Raw genomic sequence first — 18,647 nt, forward strand, 5'->3', positions numbered from 1 at the left:
CTTAACAGAAGACCATGGGGGAGGGGGAGGGGGGAAAACTTACAGAGAGGGGGAAGGCAAACCATAAGAGACTCTTAAGGACTTAGAACAAACTGAGGGTTGATGAAGGGTGGGGAGAGGAGAAAGTGGGTGATGGGCATGGAGGAGGTCACTTGTTGGGATGAGCACTGGGTGTTGTATGGAAACCAATTTGACAATAAATTATATTTAAAAAAACTAGATTTATGAATAGAACAGTAAATTATAAATTGAATTTAAAAAGTTAAGTAAAATCTAGCCTTTTAATTTATAACTTAAAAATATTAATTTTGCAAACCAGGAGATTTCCAATCTTTTTTGAACACAAAAGATGACTTAAAACACACACATTGCACACTGTAGGGCTGTTATAAGGTATGAACAGAATATAGTGTATGAAACACTTTGTAAATTCTAAAATACTGTAAAAACATTTGTTGTTATTTTTCCTTCTAATTGGTTTGCTCAGTCTGTTAGTTTAGATTTGAAAATTAGTCACTTTTTCTCTCCCCTAGTGATTAAGTGTCCAGTCAATCAAGACTCTGCCAGTTAGTATCTTCTCCCAGGTAGAACTTCACTATTTCCTGTTCCTTCCACATTTTGTATTACTTTGTATTGTTAGTGTAATACTTGTCAGGCTTTATATTACTAGTGTAGCACTTTGTATCACCAGTGTGACCTGTATATCCCATATATTGGAGATGCTTACTCATGTTTGTTTTTGTTACTAGAACAGGAATTCCATATCTTCTTCACTTTACTTCTTTCTTTTTTAATTTTTTTTTCAACGTTTATTTATTTTTGGGACAGAGAGAGACAGAGCATGAACGGGGGAGGGGCAGAGAGAGGGAGACACAGAATCGGAAACAGGCTCCAGGCTCTGAGCCATCAGAGCCCGACGCGGGGCTCGAACTCACAGACCGCGAGATCGTGACCTGGCTGAAGTCGGACGCTCAACCGACTGCGCCATCCAGGCGCCCCTACTTTTTTTTTTTTTTTTTTTTTTTAAGCAAACTGTTCGATCTCCCTATGTGCTGAACACTAATTCTTACAAGGAACAGAGACATCATTAAGAAAGGATATCTATGTCTGTGTTTAGTAGATAATGAATTATTGAACTGAACTTAATTTGGGGTAAAAAATTCTGTCTCAAGAAAGTCTCTATAATAAAATGTTTAGAAAAGCAATTGACCAGTTAAAAAATTCAGTTAATGTAAATAGCAAATAAGAAAAATTCAAAATACATTAAAGAAAAATTGAGACTTTACAAGTGTAGTGAAAAGTACTCACTTTCCCCCTTATGTCTAAAACATTGCTTTAGTTCAGCAGCACCTGGGTGGCTCAGTTGGTTAAGCATCCTACTCTTGATTTTAATTCAAGTCATGATCTCACAGTTCATGGAACCAGGCTCTGTGCTGACAGCATGGAGCATGCTTAGGATTCTGTCTCTCTGTCTCTGTCTCTGTCTCTGTCTCTGCCCCTCCCCCACTAGTGCCTGTGTTTTCTCTCTCTCTCTCTCTCTCTCTTTCTCTCTCAAAATAAATAAATATTAAAAATAAAACTTTTTTTTTTTAGTTCAGATAAAAAAGTTAGAGGATAGTTTTGCAAAATGATAGGGGCAGTGGAGGCCAGGGGTGGGTGGAGATTGGTGAGACAGAACTGTTTATCTGTAATGAGAATTACTCAGTCAAGGCTGTCAGCCCATTCTCATTATGTAGACTCTGCTGCCCACCTCCCATTCCTTCCCTTTCTTCCAGTCCACCACAATCAACAAGGCTGTTTTCCTTTTTCTTTAGTCCAGCAGTCAATAACATTGATTTTCACAGCTAGGTGATTCTCACCTCTTCCCTCATTATCCCCTCCTTCAGGGCTAAACAAAGCCAAGTTCCCTGGTGTGCACCAGTCTGCAGAGCTTGTAAGACAGAAATGGCTAAAGGCAGAATGTAGGGCTTTGGCTGGGTGGGAGGGACAGTTAGTGCCACAAAATCCCTCAGGAGCATCCTGGGCAGAATATTTTTGAGACAATCTTAGGTTAAGGGATAATATATCCTCCAGAGAAAAAGAACATATAAAATGTCTCTCTTCTTCACTGCAGTTCCATTGAGTTGGCTGAGGGGAGAAAAAAAGCCCTGAGGCCCTATTTCCATGTGTAATTTTTACTAAGCGTTATTCAAATAGACAGAAACTACTCCTGGGGAAGAGGCCAACTATTGGGAATGAGTCGAAAGAACAGTAATACATAACAGGGCCATCGATGGCCACTATATTACAAGAGGAAAGAAGGAATTTACTCAATGAGTGCTTACTATGTGCTGGGAATTTTGTAATCTTCATTTATTTTAATCCTTATAACATCCCTGTCAGGTACTACTGCCCCCATTTAACAGACTTTAAAACCAAAACCTAGAGGAGGCACATTCACAGGCCCAAAGTCACATAGCAAACAGAGGATAGAGCCAGTCTTTGTCATATATACCATACTGCCTTCCAGAACCACTGACTTTTCTTCTTGATAGTTCATGCAAAATCTTTAATAATTAGGGTTGGAAAAATGACCCCTCTGTTAGAGAAGAAGGGGGAAGTGTTAAAATCAGTTTTGATTCTATAGTATTGTGAGGGAATGTAGAGGACTTTGTTGCCTAGCCAAGAGGAGAAGTAACTGAGAGTACTGTTTAGGAAAGACTTAGCCCAAGCTTGTGAAGAGGTGCCTAGATGCAGGGTTTTAAAAGTCAGAAGAGGAATTTCAGGTTTCTAGACTATCTGGGCTGTGATTCTCTAGAATTATATGCGACCTATCAGGATTAGCTCAAGTGACACCACCTCTTAAATATTAGAGTCTTAGGTTTGAATTTCTCCATGACCTATTTTTACCTATTAGTGTGAGTCTGAGCTAGTTACATAGCCTATCAGCCTTAGTTTTCTCATTGGTAAAATGGGATGCTAATGTCTATCACAGGGCATAGATTTTATTATATGACTTATATGCACTAATATTTACAAGCCTTTCTAATTGTCTTATCTACAAGGGAAACTGAGTCAATGGTAGATTCCTTCCTCCCACCCCACCACCCCATAATGGGAAAGCTAATTCCCAGTTTTCCTTTCTATTAAGGTGTAAGTAAGGGTGATGTTACCATTCCCAGGAGAAATGCCTTAGGAATAAAAGCCTTAAAAATTGACATTAAATACAACTACAATAATTAATTTCAATCTGAAACCTCATGTACTAGAGGAATATGGGTGTCCCTAGGGCAGTCTGGCAGTTTCTGAAGATACATGAGAGCTGTGTTGTCCAACAGAGTAGCTGTCTAGTCACATATGGCTAGTAAGCATTTGAAATGTGGCAAGTCTGACCTGAGATGCGTTATAAATGTAAAATCAATATTTTATTTTGAAGACTCAATATGGGGGATATAGTAAAGTATCTCATATATATTTTTTCTTGATTATTTGTTAAAATTATAATATTTTAGTTATATAGGGTTAAATAAAATATCAAAATTAATTTTATGTGTTTTTTTTACTTTATTCAATGTGCTTACTAGAAAATTTAAAGTTACATATAAGGCTGATATTTTGGTTCTCATTATATTCTCATTATATATTTGGTTTTCATTATATATCTAGAGGCTAAATTAGGGTAACTTATTCTTCCCATGGATAATCTGATCCCTGACCAAGATATTTTGAAGAGAGTTTTATAATCAGTGTGGTTTGCAATAATCTTTCTCCCTATCCAACATTGAGAAGGAGGTATAGGTCTTCTTTTGCCCAGTGGTTCTGAGATCTTAGCACAATAATTGAATGTTAGACTTCAAAGGGAACTTAGAGATTCCAAGTTTCAACTCTCAACTGAGATTCAGAGAGGTTAAATCTTAGACAGACAGATAATGTCCACTGCTTTTTCCATTAAAATGCACTGACTCTCCAAACCATAAGAGACTCTTAAGGACTGAGAACCAACTGAGCGTAGATGGGGGCTGGGGGAGAGGGGAAAGTGGGTGATGGGCAGGGAGGAGGGCACTTGTTGGGATGAGCACTGGGTGTTGTATGGAAACCAATTTGACAGTAAATTTTATTAAAAAATGCACTGCCTCTCAAATGCATGACCATTATTTCTAATGAACTTAAATGTTTATACCATCTTGGAAGAATACAAACCCTGTCATTTGGGTACAGGAATGCTTTCTTGGAATAAAGCCTTCTCCTCTGCCCTGTTCCAATGTGGTTCCACGGGGAACTCCTATTTGACTTTCAAAATTGTATAATAGTTTAACCTCCTCAGTGAATCCTTCTGGCCCTAGGCAAAATTAATCACTTTCCACTCTTCCTTAGACTACACTGCTCTATTTTAGCTCCAAACTCATTGTGTGGTATTGACTTACATATAAACTCCTTAAGGCAAAGTGCTTGGTTTTTGGGCCCAGCGTTGGGTGCATAGTAAGTCTGAGGTAAATATTTACTGAATTGAGCTATTTTTTGAACACTTTCTCAGACTGTTCTTTACATTCTAATTCTTGTTATTCTTTAGATCACACTCAATAAACATTGGGAAGAAGAAAGCCTAACGTCTCTCTCTCTCCCTCCTCTCTCCCTCCTTGTGTGTGCGTGCCTTGGCATGTGTGTATTTTTAAATCACCCATACTTGCAAGATGCTGCCATGTATTGGAAATGCCATTCCTTAACACTTATCTACATCTCCCAGTTAGTCATATGTTGAATTTCCTCATCAAAGATATCTTCTCTGTACAAATGAAGTTGGACCTGTCAGTCAGGGGTGGATTGAGTAGGCCTGAAGAAGCCATGATTCAGTCTCATTTCCATGGTGTACGCCTTAAATGCCACATCTTCAGTCAGCAGTTAGTCTCCCATGAAAACAAAATTGAGCTTTGCATTTCCTTTGGGTTTTAAAAATGCACATTGAAGTTTGTGCTGAGAAGTACAAATGTGTAGCCATGCTAGTGATGCATTCCTTTAGGCTTTCTCCAGGTGAGATTTAGAAATGGCTTCACTTCCCCAGAAAATACCATCTATTGATACTTTCTTTCTAACATTAAAAAATATGCAGCCGTTCAAAGAAAGAGGGAATGAAGTTTTTTTTTGTTTCTTTCATTTTGTTTTGTTTTGTTTAGTTTCCCATGTCTTGGGTTCAGTTCTGTTCTTTCTTTCTATGTAGGTATGTCAGGATAAGAGACAATCTGAATATACAGAAATTCTGGTTCTAGCCTCTTGGCCTGACTCTTCCTGTTTTGTTCTCGCTTCTGACACTTTCACTTCTGACACTTATTTTTTAGGCTGCAGAAGTAAAAGATTTGTACTTGTGTCAGTCCATCCTATTCACAACCACTGATATAAGAGATTTTAAACTCACATAATGGGAACTCATTTATTCAACTTTTATTTATTGGACATCAACTATGTTTTAAACACTGAAGCAGGTACATTCGTATATATGTATATATGAATATATATAAATACATTCATATATATATGAATGCATATACATGTATACATATACATATATACGCATATATATACACACACATACATATATACACACATATGTATGTGTATATATGTATGTGTGTGTATACATATATGCATGTATATATGTATATATGTGTATATATGTATATGTATACATGTATATGCATTCATATATATATGAATGTATGTGTATGTATATGTGTGTGTATATATATATGTGTGTGTGTGTATGTGTATATATATATATATATATATATATATATATATAGATTTAAATCCCTGTTTCAGAGCTGAGGTAACTAAAACTGAGAGACATTAAGTGACCTCCCCCAAATCATTGCTTATAAATACTAAATTAAGCACTTAAGCTGAAGTCTTTACTTGTGCTAGTTCTATAACACCCCGCTACTGCTCCAGAGTATAAAAGAGATTGTGGCTCACAGTGGTTAAGAATGGGGGAAATCTGGGAATGGAGGTCACATTACCTAGGTTTGAATCCAGATTCTACTACTTCATAGTCCTCTGATCTTGGGAATGTTATTTACCATCACTGAGCTTCCACCTTCCTCATTTACAAAACATGGATAATTATATTATGTACTTTATGTGGTTGCAGTAATGATTGTGTAAATTAATCCATGTAGTTTTTAAATGTTTATTTATTTATTTTGAGAGAGAGAGAGTGCATGTGCGCATGAGCCTAAGTGGGGAAGGGGAAGAGAGAGAGAGACTCCAAAGCAGGCTCCCCAATGTCAGCACAGAGCCTGATATGGGGCTCAAGCCCACGAACTGTGAGATCATGACCTGAGCCAAAGTCAAGAGATGGACAACCAACTAAGCCACCCAGGCACCCCAATCCATGTAATGGTTTTAACAAAAGTTCTGGTATTTAATAAGATCTCAGTTATTTATTTATTTATTTATTTATTTATTTATTTATTTATTTATAAAAAAATACTATTTAGCTGTTCCTCCTTATAATAATTATTAACAATTTTTAGCACTTGCGATTAGGCTACCCTCTTGGGTATTTTAACTATATTAACTGTAATTTTCACAAGAAGTTGGAGGTAGCTAATTCTAATCTCTATTGTGCTATTCTGGCTCCTGGAATTTCTTCCCTGCAACCAAACAGAAGCTTCTAGGGTTGGGCTCTCTCATTAATGTTGTAGTTGGAGGCTCAGAGGATAAGAAGGACATGAAAATTGATGTGTAACCTTCCAGCTGCAACAGTGATGAACTAAAATCTTGGTCCTACTACCTCACACGCTCTATGCACTCATTAGGTAAAGCAGCTCTGGTATCTGAGTCCATCATCAACACAAACCTCTATTTCATCCTTAGCTCACAACTGCTATTTCTACCAAGGCCCACAACCCTATCAGTCTGGGTGGAAAGACCTTCACTCCATTCCTCAGTGACTTGATCTGTCAATGTGTATAGTTTTGGAGGCTCCAGAAAGAGTCTTGAGTCTTCTGTGACATTGTTTTGCACTAGAAAATTCCACTAGCTGTCCATAATCATTTTTCAAACATCTTGTTTGTTTTGTTCTCCCTCTACTATTTTTTTTTGTTCCCCCTCTACTATTGCTACTCTAATACAAGATTCCTTGCTGGGGTTACTGTAATATAGCCTCAACTGTGGTTAAGGTGGCAACCCACTCTAGACTGTTTTTTATAATGCAATGAGAGAGATTTTTCAAATATGAATTTGATCATGTCACACACTTGCTTAAAATTGAAAAGTCTTTTCCTAGCTCCAAATATGTTTTACAGCATTTTGTGCGATCTGGCTCCAGTCTGTCCATCCAGCTTCACTGTCTGTGACACCCCCTTTTCCCTGTGTGAGCCACATTCTCTTCAGTTTCTCAACACATTAGGTTTCTTTCCAATAGAGCCTTTGCTACATTCCCTTCCCAATAGTTCCCCACCAGCATTTCACCAGGATGGTTAAGTCCTACTCATCCTTTTGATCTGATCTAAAACCTCCATTCTTCATGAAAGACATCCCTGCTTCTCTATTGTAGATCTGGCCCCCAGTATAAACTCTCCTATCATCTGAACTCATCAATAGTACTTACCACACTCTGCTAAAATATAAGCATTTCTTGGGTCATTTGATTACTGTCTGTTTCCCAATTAGCCTGCAAATTCCATCATGGTAGAAACTATATTACTTTGTTCACATTACACCCTCATCCTTAAACACTATGCCCTATATAAATATATATTACATAAGTTGATGGTTAAATGACCTTTGCACTGTGACTCAAAAATGGATAAAGCATACTGATTATGTATGAGTTCCCTGCCTTCTCATAGCACTGGCCTTCAATCTGGAAAGGAGTTATCATTCCATTCTTTGTGGGTGTCAATGCTGGTGAGTGGGGAAGGTACCTACTTGTTTCCCCCAGACCTCCAAGTGTCATCATGTAAACAGATCCATTGGTGGTAGTTTCTTCATCTCTACTTACATGTTCTCATTTAAATAGTTTTATTGTCTCTAAAACTCTAGATCTTTCCTCTGCATCTGTGTATCTCAAAATTTACTGTAATTAAGAATCACCTGGACAGCCTGTTCACAATTTGCAGATTCTTGGGTTCTACTCATGTAGATTGTGATTCTTCAGGTTTGGGGATGGTCCAGAAATGTGCTGTTGCTGTCCTTGGTCTGTGGAGCATACATTTAGTAGCTCTATATTATATCTCAGGACATCCAAGACTTCCTGGTATCTCAACCCTGACTATACTTCATAGCCAAGTTCAATCCTCTATTGTCTACTCTGTAAAATGGAGACAGTAATAATTTACTCAGGAGGAACTGCATGTGATAATTTGCTATGAGGAGTATATAAAACCTAACATTGATATTCTCTGTTTAACATTTCACATCTCAGTTGTAAGGAGTTATGGGCATGATAAATGACTGAAGGAGGCAAACATTTTTTATACGCTGTCAGTTTATTTTCTCCAAATTATCATGTCTCCTGTCCCAGATAATATATTTTTGTTTGCTATTATATCCATCATCTCTCCTTCTCTGACCTGGAGCATACTAATAATTGCCACCCCTTGGCTCTTTGTGTGTGCTGTTGGTAACAGGCAACAGATGTGTCAAATTACCAGGTGATTTTCCTTTTACAACCATGTCTCCCTGTCCTCCCTGCTATATTTTGGCTTATGTTAAAGTTAATTTCTCAGGGATGCAAAGAAACCGCACACAAATACACACAAAACCCTACTTATTTTAGCGTTAGTTCACAATAAAGGTGAAAAAATAAAAGGAAGAAAAGATTTTTTATGTGAATAATAAAACTCACACAGGTGTATTCCTAAAGCTAACACTTTAAACAATATTTGACTGATGAAATACTTTGGCTATCCCATGTGACTCCATTAGCACAATTATTTGTGTTGAATTTGTTACACTGGGGAATATCAGACTAGACTAGGCTTTAAATTCCAATGATATTTCCACAAGGCATTTTTAATCTTTGAAGGAGTTAGATTTTTATTATTGGTTTGATTTGCTTCTAATTCAGAGAATCATTCGTTCTGGAGGTAACACAATAGTCCTCCCTTTTCTGTGGTTTCAATTTTGGTTTTGCTTTCGGTTTGGCTTTTGGTTTCCTTAGTTTCCGTTACCAGAGATCAACCTGGGCTTGTGGCTCATGATCAGAAGCAGCTGATCCTCTTTATGACAAATTGTCAGAAGGTCAATAAATAGCCTAACCGACGTCACAACGCGTCATCCGCCTCACGTCCTCTCTTCCTGTTGGTGTTTTATCATCTCACCTCACCTTAAGAAGGGTGAGTACAGCCCAATAAGATTTTGAGAGAGCCCACATTCACATAATGTTTACTACGGCATGTTGTTATAATTGTTCCATTTTGTTATTGTTAATCTCTTACTGTGCCTAATTTATAAAATTAAACTGGATAATATTTACGTACGTTGAGGAAAAAACTGTCTATACGGTGCGGTGCTATCGCAGTATCAGGCTCCCCCTGGAGGTGTTGGAACATAGGTCCTACAGATACGAGGGGTCTACTGTATTAAAACATCAACTTTAGGGACATTTTGAACTGCACCATGTGTATACAATCAGGAAAATCCATACTGGGGGGAACTTTCGGGTCAAATGGCTGTGGCTTTTTCGATGGATTAATGATAAGGAAAAGAAAGAGATGGACTAAAAGCCTGTATAAGAGAACAAGTAAAGAGACATAAAAGAAAACAAAGCTGTGGTGTTTATGAATACATAATTGGGTGGATGGACTTGACGAAATCCAAGAAAGGAGTTATTTTTACAAGTCAGGGTGTGATTACTTGAAAGGAGGGGCTTTGATTGGCATCAGGTACATATAGTTCTGCAGTGGCTGGCAAAATTTTATTTCTTGACCTGAGTGGTGTTCACAGGGGTTGTGCCTTATGTAATTAAATTATATGTTGTCTGTGGCTATCCGATTATCTGCTTTATTTTACAATAAAACTGTAAAACACAGAATAAAAGGACAAATCAATTTTATGACCAATCTTTTTTATATTTCACACTTAAAAATCCTGGAAGGGTGAGTCGCCTGGGTGGCTCAGTCAGCTCAGGTCATGATGTCACACTTCCTGAGTTTGAGCCCCATGTCGGGCCCTGTGCCTGGAATCTGCTTCAGGCTCCCTCCCCCTCTTGCTCCCTCCCCCTCTTGCTCCCTCCCCCTCTTGCTCCCTCCCCCTCTTGCTCCCTCCCCCTCTTGCTCCCTCCCCCTCTTGCTCCCTCCCCCTCTTGCTCCCTCCCCCTCTTGCTCCCTCCCCCGCTTCCCTCACTGTTTCCCTCTGCTTCTCAAAAAATAAATAAATGTTAATTTTTTTTTTAATCCTAGAAGGATATTGTGTTAAGAAACAGGTCATGCTAGCACTTTTCAATGGCAGAGAGAGAAAGCATTTAATGTCCACTTCATTTGACCATTAAATTTTATAAAACTCTTTGTGTTTATAACGGTATTCACCATTGGAAGAGGTGCTCATTAAAATAGGTGCTCATTAAAATAAATTTCTTACTACTTTATTTCCTTATTTGCACCATGAAAAGGCAAGAGAATAAGTGTATTTGTACTAGATTAGGGCTTCAGCAGTGGAGGGGAGGACTTCATTTATTTCTTAAATATTTACTTTGCCTTTTCAGTGTATTAGACACTGCATTATTAAAACTTCTCCATGACCACTTAAGGCCTGTTTCTTATTCTTACTTTACAAATGTGGAAAAACTAAAGGGAATAGTTTTCGTAGATGGACTTAAAAGATAAATCAGACTTGAACCTTCAGTTAAGGGCAGCAGGGAAGGCATTATTGGCAAAAGGAGTAGCCTGTAGCAATGCACGACAGCAGGGGACATAAGACACCTTAGGGAAACAGTATAATATAATCTTGTTACAAAAAGGGATCAGAGAAAGTAAGGACATGATAAAACTATCAAGGTGAGAAGTTATTACTTTGTAGATTATGGGAAGTCGTTGAGGGTTTTGAGTGGAAAAACAACATGTTATGAAGTTATGAGAATATTACTTCATTCATGGTACATCTGACAATATAATTAGGTAAACAAAAGGCACATCATTATATGAAAGTAAAGTTTAGAGAAAGGTAATCTTAAAAGGAAGTGCTTCTTTACACAGGGCATGGAATATAGATAGACAACAGGAGATGGTATAACACATTACGATTTTGTTTGTATATTGTGTATTCTGGTAGTGATAGTGTCAATTTTAAAGAATCATTATTAAACAGGACTGATTTCACCTTGTTTTATAATATTGGTAAATTTGGCTAAGAACTTTATTCCAATGTTGGTTCATAGATTGCTCAACAATGTTAAATGTTCTATACTTTGACTTCTATCTCTTCATATGTGAATTACCTTTCATACTATGTTATTGAAAATAAACAGGACCTTTTTTTTATTAATCTGTAAGACCTTTTTATATATTTAGAATAATAATGGTTTTTATCACCTGTTGCAAATATTTTATCTGAGGGGAATGTGGTCTATAGTGTAGGGCATATATTTTGATTTCTATGAAAATTTCTGTGTGTAGGTACATTGTACTTCTGACACCTCAAAGTTTTATTCTCACTAAAACCATTTGAAAGAGATGAAATTCAGTAACTTTAGGTTTTTTACTTACCTAATACAAGTGTTTTCTAAACTTCTCTAAAGTAGAGATAGTGCTGTATATTGCACAGACATATACATTAGTTGATTCAACTAAATTCACATACATTGCCACATACTAGAGATATGAAGGTGAATGAGAGGTTCCTTCCCTGAGAAGTTCATATTGCAGTGGGACTTAATGGAGTAATGAATGTTTACCATTGTGATGTAAGCAAACTCTGGCAATAGAGGTGCGTGGGTAACTATGCCCAGAAAAATTGAGACTCTTGAGCTAGATCTTCAAAGGATGAGTAGGAGGTAGGAGATCGTTGTTAATTAGAGCATAAGGCATGCAAATAATGAAAGTCCATGATTTTGTTTTGGGAATATAAAATACATCTGCTGCTTACTGTGTTCAATGTGGGAAAGGTAAAGTTAGAAAGATAGGGTTTGGGGGAATATGGGAAAAATCTTTATATTTTCTATTAAGAAATTTGGACTTTGTCTTGTCATGCTTGGTACCACCACCAGTTTAATTCTTCTGAAGTTTTAAAGTAGGGGTGTGTCCTGACCAGATTGGTGTCCTTAGGAAGATGGTTCTGGCAGGAGATTTGGAAGATGGCCTGGATGTGCAGGCAGACAAGATGGGGAAGAAAATCTTAGGACGCTTTTGTAATGTTCAGAAAAGAGAAAAGGAAGGGCAAAAACTAGGAAAATATTTTGGGAAGAGAAAGGAGGAAGCCTACTAAAGTGATCATTAGGGAGGGAGAACCTAAGACTTTAAAATTTTCAGTTCGGTTAACTGATGATTAGCTATTCTAAAAAATTTGAACAGAGAAGAAATTTGGAGTAGAAAATCAGTTTTCTTATGTTGGGAATGATGTCCCAATGATATACCTTGGGGGGTTTTCAGTTAACAGTTCATGTGCCCTTCTGCATCTCTAGTGCAAAACACTAAGCGGGAAATAAATTTTGGGTATCCTCACCACATTGATGGTGGTTGCAACCACAGGTGTGGGTGATATATCCCATGGAGACTATGCAAAATGTAAAGGGCTAAAGAGCTACGGACAGAACCTTGGGGGATACCAGAGTTGTGGGGAGAGATGTTGTGAAGATGAAATCGGATCATGTGCATGAAAGTATTTTGTGAGTAGTAATGCACTTTCAGGTGTAAGTGATTATGATGATTATGGATTTCAGCTTCTGTAAGAATTACATAAGGATATATTGAAACAGGATAGTTGCCTTTTGAATCTCAGAGACATTGTGAAGATCTGTCAGCAAATTTTTTATAAGCATTTTGCATAAAAACATTTCAAATGCTAAGGTAAAAGAAACCTTTGTCAAGACTAAGTAGGAGCCAGAGTTCTTAGTTTTGCTTGTTCCAACTGTAGCCATGGATTTGCCATCTGGGAATTTGTAGTAACTGTAAGCAAGTATGTTACCACTGAGTCATCCCCCATGGAGTACTGGAAAAACAAGGCCTGGGTCCAGATCTCCATTCAAGAATTTTACAAAACTGCCTTCTAAGAAAGCCCAAGAAATTTTCATGAAACATATTGGTTTCAAATTTGTACATAGCTTTTGCTTGAATTTGCAATATTAAAAATTTTTAAGGTTACAGAAAGAAAATCAAATAATTCTTATGTGTTCAGATCCCAAAATACTTTCAAAACTCATGTTTTGTATTTAGTATTGTAAATTTAGCATTAGTTTTTGATAATTGAACAAGTATTTCTTTAGTTATAACCTATGTTTTAGTACATTAGAAATAGCTATTGAATTTGAATTGGAATGCATGAGATGGCATGGGTATCTTCTACCTCTGATATTTGTTGATGTCAAGCTTTGTTTCCATGGTCTTCGGTTACACTTGGTCTGCAAAATGTATATAGCATACAATTCTGCTATATAAATTAAAAGCCCCTTTAACAACATGAACATTTTAAGATATAAAACACTTTGTAAATCTACAGGACTATCCAAATGTGAAATTATAATTATTAACTCTGTCATGACTTTTAAAGAAAGGATTCAGTTTTAAAATTACTGTGGTCAGGGTGCCAGGGTAGCTCAGTCAAACGTCTGTCTCTTGGTTTCAGCTCAGGTCATGATCTCATGGTTTGTGGGTTCAAGCCCTGCACTGGCTCTGTGCTGGCAGCAGGGAGCCAGCTTGGGATATTCTCTCTCCCTCTCTCCGCCCCAACCTTGCTCCTGCTCTCACACTCGCTTGCTCTCTCTCTCTTTCAAAATAAATAAACATTAGCAATTTTTAAAAATAAAATCATTGTGGTTGGTATATTAATAGAGTTTAAACTTTTACTCAATGTTGAGTCTTGAAAGGCCTCCATTTTCTAAGTTTGAAAGAGTACTATGTGGAAAATCCATAACTGGATATTAATTGTGTATCAAAGCCAACATCACCTTTAGAAAGAGTATGGTAACTTGGCTATGACATCTCTCATCCTATTGATTGTCAAGATAGATGGTGCAACGTAATTCCTCCTCACATCCTTCCCAGCTTGTGACCCTTCTGAGTCCTTAGGTTTATTAAAAAAAACCAAACAAACTCAATGACCCCTACTCTGGTCACACCCACTGAAGATTATTGTAATTTTTCATGGAATTTATTATATAAAGTGACATGTTATGGCTATTTGTGAAGGTCTTCTTTTTTTCTATTAAGCTGGTAACATGGCATGAAGGAGCAAGTTTTCAGTTTAATTCTTTCTTAAAAATTTTTTTCACATGGATAAAAATGTATCCCATGTTTAATTATCTGTTTCATATAGGGGCTTGCTAAGCATCTGAAGTGGGCGGGGAGTAAGGTGGGAAGAAAGGGAGAGAAGAAAGGACAGAAGAGAATCAAAAGCTTTACAGAATAATACATTTTTATAATGAACCACAATGGCCTTGAATACTGTATAGTGCAAAGTAATTCTGAGGTTGATCATTTGATCTCAAGAGTTTTAAATAAAATCGCATTTAAAACCTTAAATAGCCCATATAGATAGGAAGCCAGATAAATAATAAAAGAGGAAAACTCCCAAGAAAAAGATTTTCATTTCTGTTGCACAAGATTATTTTTAAATGTGTGAAAAGTGGATTGAAGAGCTAAATTCATTTCATTTTATCTTCCATGATCCAGTTATGCACGATCATAATGTTGTTTCTTTTTACAAAAATAGCCACCAAATTTAATACTGTGAATATATACAGTGTTACATCTATAATTGGTTTCTTTATATTTTTAACCACTGAGCTTTATGATCTCAATAATATAGTTGACTAATGGACATTTTCTAATTGTTAAAATATATAGAAGAATGTATTTCTTGTGTAGATGAATGTAATTCTCTAGTTATTTGTCTTTTATAGTGGAGACTAGAGTAAAAGTATCTTGAAGACAGGCACTCTTTTCCTTACCATTGTATTCCCAGTACCTGTAAGAGAGGTTTAGCACATAATTAGATACAGAATATTTGTAGGTTGAATTGATGTCTGTATCACCTAATTTAATTGACAAGAATAAAGGTGGTTTTGATGTTTGAGTTAGGCCTTAAGTATAATTTTAGATTCTTAAATTCATATCCATGTATTTGATAATGAAAATGATTTGAGAAAGAGAACTCTGACGTGTCTTGCTTGCCAGAGAAGAAAAGGTTTCAGTAATAAAGTCAATATTGCTTCTAATAAAATGTATAAATCATTAACTTAATCTATTAGTTCTACAAAATAGGTCATAACAGTTCTTATTATCAGCCATTGTAAGAAGTCAAAGGTCAGAGAAAATACTCTTAATGATCTAAGGCAGATTCTCTCAGCCTAGAAAAAATTCCCAAGAAATTAAGTCATGTTCCAGAAGACACTGCATTAACTCTTTCAGGCCACTAGGGTACAATTGAGTGCACTGAAGCTGCACTTTACCAAATGGTACCCTAGTGGTCTCACTCTATTACTGAAGCTTCCAGAAGGGCCTATGTCTTTCCAGAGAGCAGTTTAAACATTGGAAAAAATCTGGTCCAGTGTTTATTTTCCCAAGGTGATGCTTGAAGGAAGTAGCTAGTGAATAGCTTTACCTTGTAGCACACACAGTTCATTCTTTGTGTAATGTACCTCTGAACAATGAAGATGCTCCCTGCTTCCCTTTTGCTTACCACCATTTCCAGGGAAATTAAAATAGATTATGGTGTAGCTTTATGTAAAAACTGAAACTTGCATGATATAATGTCTTACATAATCCAATAATATTGGTACTTTGGAAATTCTCTTAAGGCAGAAGGGGATGATGGGGGTGAGGGAAGAAGGGAAGTTATGAAAGCAAAAGGTCCTATGTATCTTTGTATGTTAACAATATTCCACAGTGGGGTCCCTTGGGCCCCAGTAATTGATACACGCAAGTGAGATTAGCTACAATTTTAGTACTTTATCTTTTAATTTACTCATGTGGGCTACCTAGGAGGCAACATTGTTGAAATAATTGAGGCTGTGACTCAGATTTAACATTTGCTACCCAATTAGATTTTCTTTAGGTCAACCATAGCAGATCAAACTTTGCCTTCAGCAAACCTTCCTCAGATGTATTGTAATTTCATCAAAGAGTGGTGAAACATGGTACTAGATGGGGCTTAGTGTTTGAAGAACAATCCCACATTCATTTTTACATTTTTCATAGGTTTTGATATTTTCTGAGTGTAGCATCAGTTTTATTCATTAAATTCTTTTATCAAATATCAAATCACCTACTAGTTAGTTCTATTGGCTAAAGTTTAAAGCCCATTTTTAGTGCCTCCTTTCAATACTTCATTATTCACGCAGTTACCCATTCACAAAACATTTGAGTTCCCACCACGTAGCTTCTGAAATAGTGCTAGGGATACAAAAATGAATAAAAGTCAATAGCAGTTTTCAAGGGGTTTTACAGTTGAGTAGAGAAGACTGTGAATGAAGAGTTAATATGTGACACAATAATAGCTACAATAGAAGTATACACAAAGTGCTACAGAAACACAGAGAACCAATGACTAAATTCAGTCTGAGCCTTTCAGGGTGGGAAACATAGAGAAGAGTAACATTTTAGTTGGGCCTTAGAAGATGGGTAAAGACCTCTTAGAAGAAAAGGCAGAGTGGAGTGAGAAAAATTCCAGGAAGACAGAGGGCCATGGAAAAGAACACAGGAAGGGGAAGGGGATTTGTTAATATCTGGGAATGAAAGCCATGCAAAGAGAATTTCCAGGAAAGGGTAATCAACATTGTCAAATTCTCCAGAAAACTCAAGTGGGATAATTAAGAAATGATCATGAATTTGGCAATGAGGAGTTTTGTAATATTGAAGAGTATTTTCAGTGGAAGAATGGGACAGGAGATCATTTTCTATGAAGAAATGGAATTGTTTAACAAGTCGGCCCAGAAGAAATTGAATGCTCTCAAGCAGATAGACAGGGAAGGAGATTGACAGGATATTAGCTAGAGGAAAGAGGATGGTCTATAAATTGCTTTGGAGATTAGGTAGATTTGATATTTGAGGCTAAGAAAATAGCAAATCAAAAATATGAAGATAAAAGTTTTAAAAAGCTCCTTTCAGTAATTTAGTGGACTATTGCAGATGATTAGATATTTATCTTTCCCTGCCTTCTCAATTATGTTTGAGTACTATATACTTACCCAACAAAGTTAGTCATGTAAAAACGGGGTAAAACAAAGTGTATTTTAATTATATGCAGTGACCCTTTGTATTTTTACATCTTTGCAACCTGAAACCAATGTTGTCAACTTTATTTTTCACAGTAAGATTTGAGTTAGTGAATTGTAAAGATCCACTTTCAAATTTCAAGTTTGCTGTCTTGAGGATAGATAAGTAGGGTTAATTTGGAGATAGCCTTCAGTCCTTTTCATATGTGTTCATATGTTTTCCCAACAATTAAACTTCACAGGTGTAGAAATTATGTGTTCTACATGATCTCTGGACCATTTTACGCAGTATTTTTCACACAGATGTCGAGTCAGTGTGAATTATCTTAAATGCTTTACTTTAATGATGTTGTAAACCTTACACTCCTGCTTCCCAAGGCTTCAGTATTGGGGAAGGTGATGTAAATGAGATGTAGATACTTTTCCTTAAAAATAAGCATCTAACTTTTATGTAGTCTTTACCCCTCACTCCCCTTTTAAGGGATATCATGTTAAAATCTAATCTTCTCTCCTGGAAATCCTTGGAAGATACTATGATGAGCGTTCCAGTAGAGTATTCATTCTAGTAGGATACATGATTAAGAAGATCTTAGGAAAAGTGATCAGGTTTCCCAGATACCAGGATACATGATGATGAAAGAGAAGAATATAAAGATTATTTTAATTCTAGGAGAGTAAAGGAGAAGAGCATACCCTCTTTCTAGGCTCATTAATTATCTACTGAATAACATAAGATCTTTGAATAACTGAATCAATAAACATGTTTAACTATATTGCTTAGAACATTATTGTTTGTAATTGGAAACACTGGGAATAGCCTACATGTTTACACATTGTGGCTTATTTATACAATGGAATAGTATATGGTAGTAAAAATGAAAGAGCCCCCTATAGAGGCTGCAACACAGATGAATTTTAATAATGGTGAGTAAAACACTACATAGTAAGATTCTACTGACATGAAGTTCAGAAACAGGCAAAATAGAAATACTTTTATTTAGGGTTACACATCTGTAATAAATACAGAGAAACAAAGGAATAATGAACATAACCCTGGGGGTGTTGTGTGATTTAATTGTGTGGGTTCACCTGATGCTTCAGAGACCCTGAAAATCATAGATTTCTTAAGCTGGTTGATTGGTACATGGAGGTTCATTTTATAATTTTAAAATAAGGTTTGTATGTGTTCATGCTATTTTTATATGAATAATATATACATATGTATTTTGAAAGCATGAGTTGGGAAGGAGCAGAAGGAGAAGGATAGGGAGCCTTGAGTAGGTGCCACACCCAGCACAGAACC

At 36.5% G+C, this 18,647-nt stretch overlaps 1 protein-coding gene and 1 long non-coding RNA gene across 16 annotated transcripts in view; both read left to right on the plus strand.

The window, feature by feature from the left end:
• Window positions 1-18,647, plus strand: part of DLG2 (discs large MAGUK scaffold protein 2) — a 2,054,427-nt gene that overhangs the window by 665,985 nt on the left and 1,369,795 nt on the right. The gene's annotated exons all lie outside the window — the stretch shown is intronic.
• LOC123380693 overlaps window positions 6,366-18,647 on the plus strand; it is a 111,608-nt gene continuing 99,326 nt past the window's right edge. The window contains exon 1 of the long non-coding RNA XR_006586776.1: window positions 6,366-9,314. This is a non-coding gene — a long non-coding RNA (uncharacterized LOC123380693). The remainder of the gene's footprint in view (window positions 9,315-18,647) is intronic.

Source organism: Felis catus, chromosome D1 (assembly GCF_018350175.1).
Source record: "Felis catus isolate Fca126 chromosome D1, F.catus_Fca126_mat1.0, whole genome shotgun sequence".
Classification (NCBI taxonomy): domain Eukaryota; kingdom Metazoa; phylum Chordata; class Mammalia; order Carnivora; family Felidae; genus Felis; species Felis catus.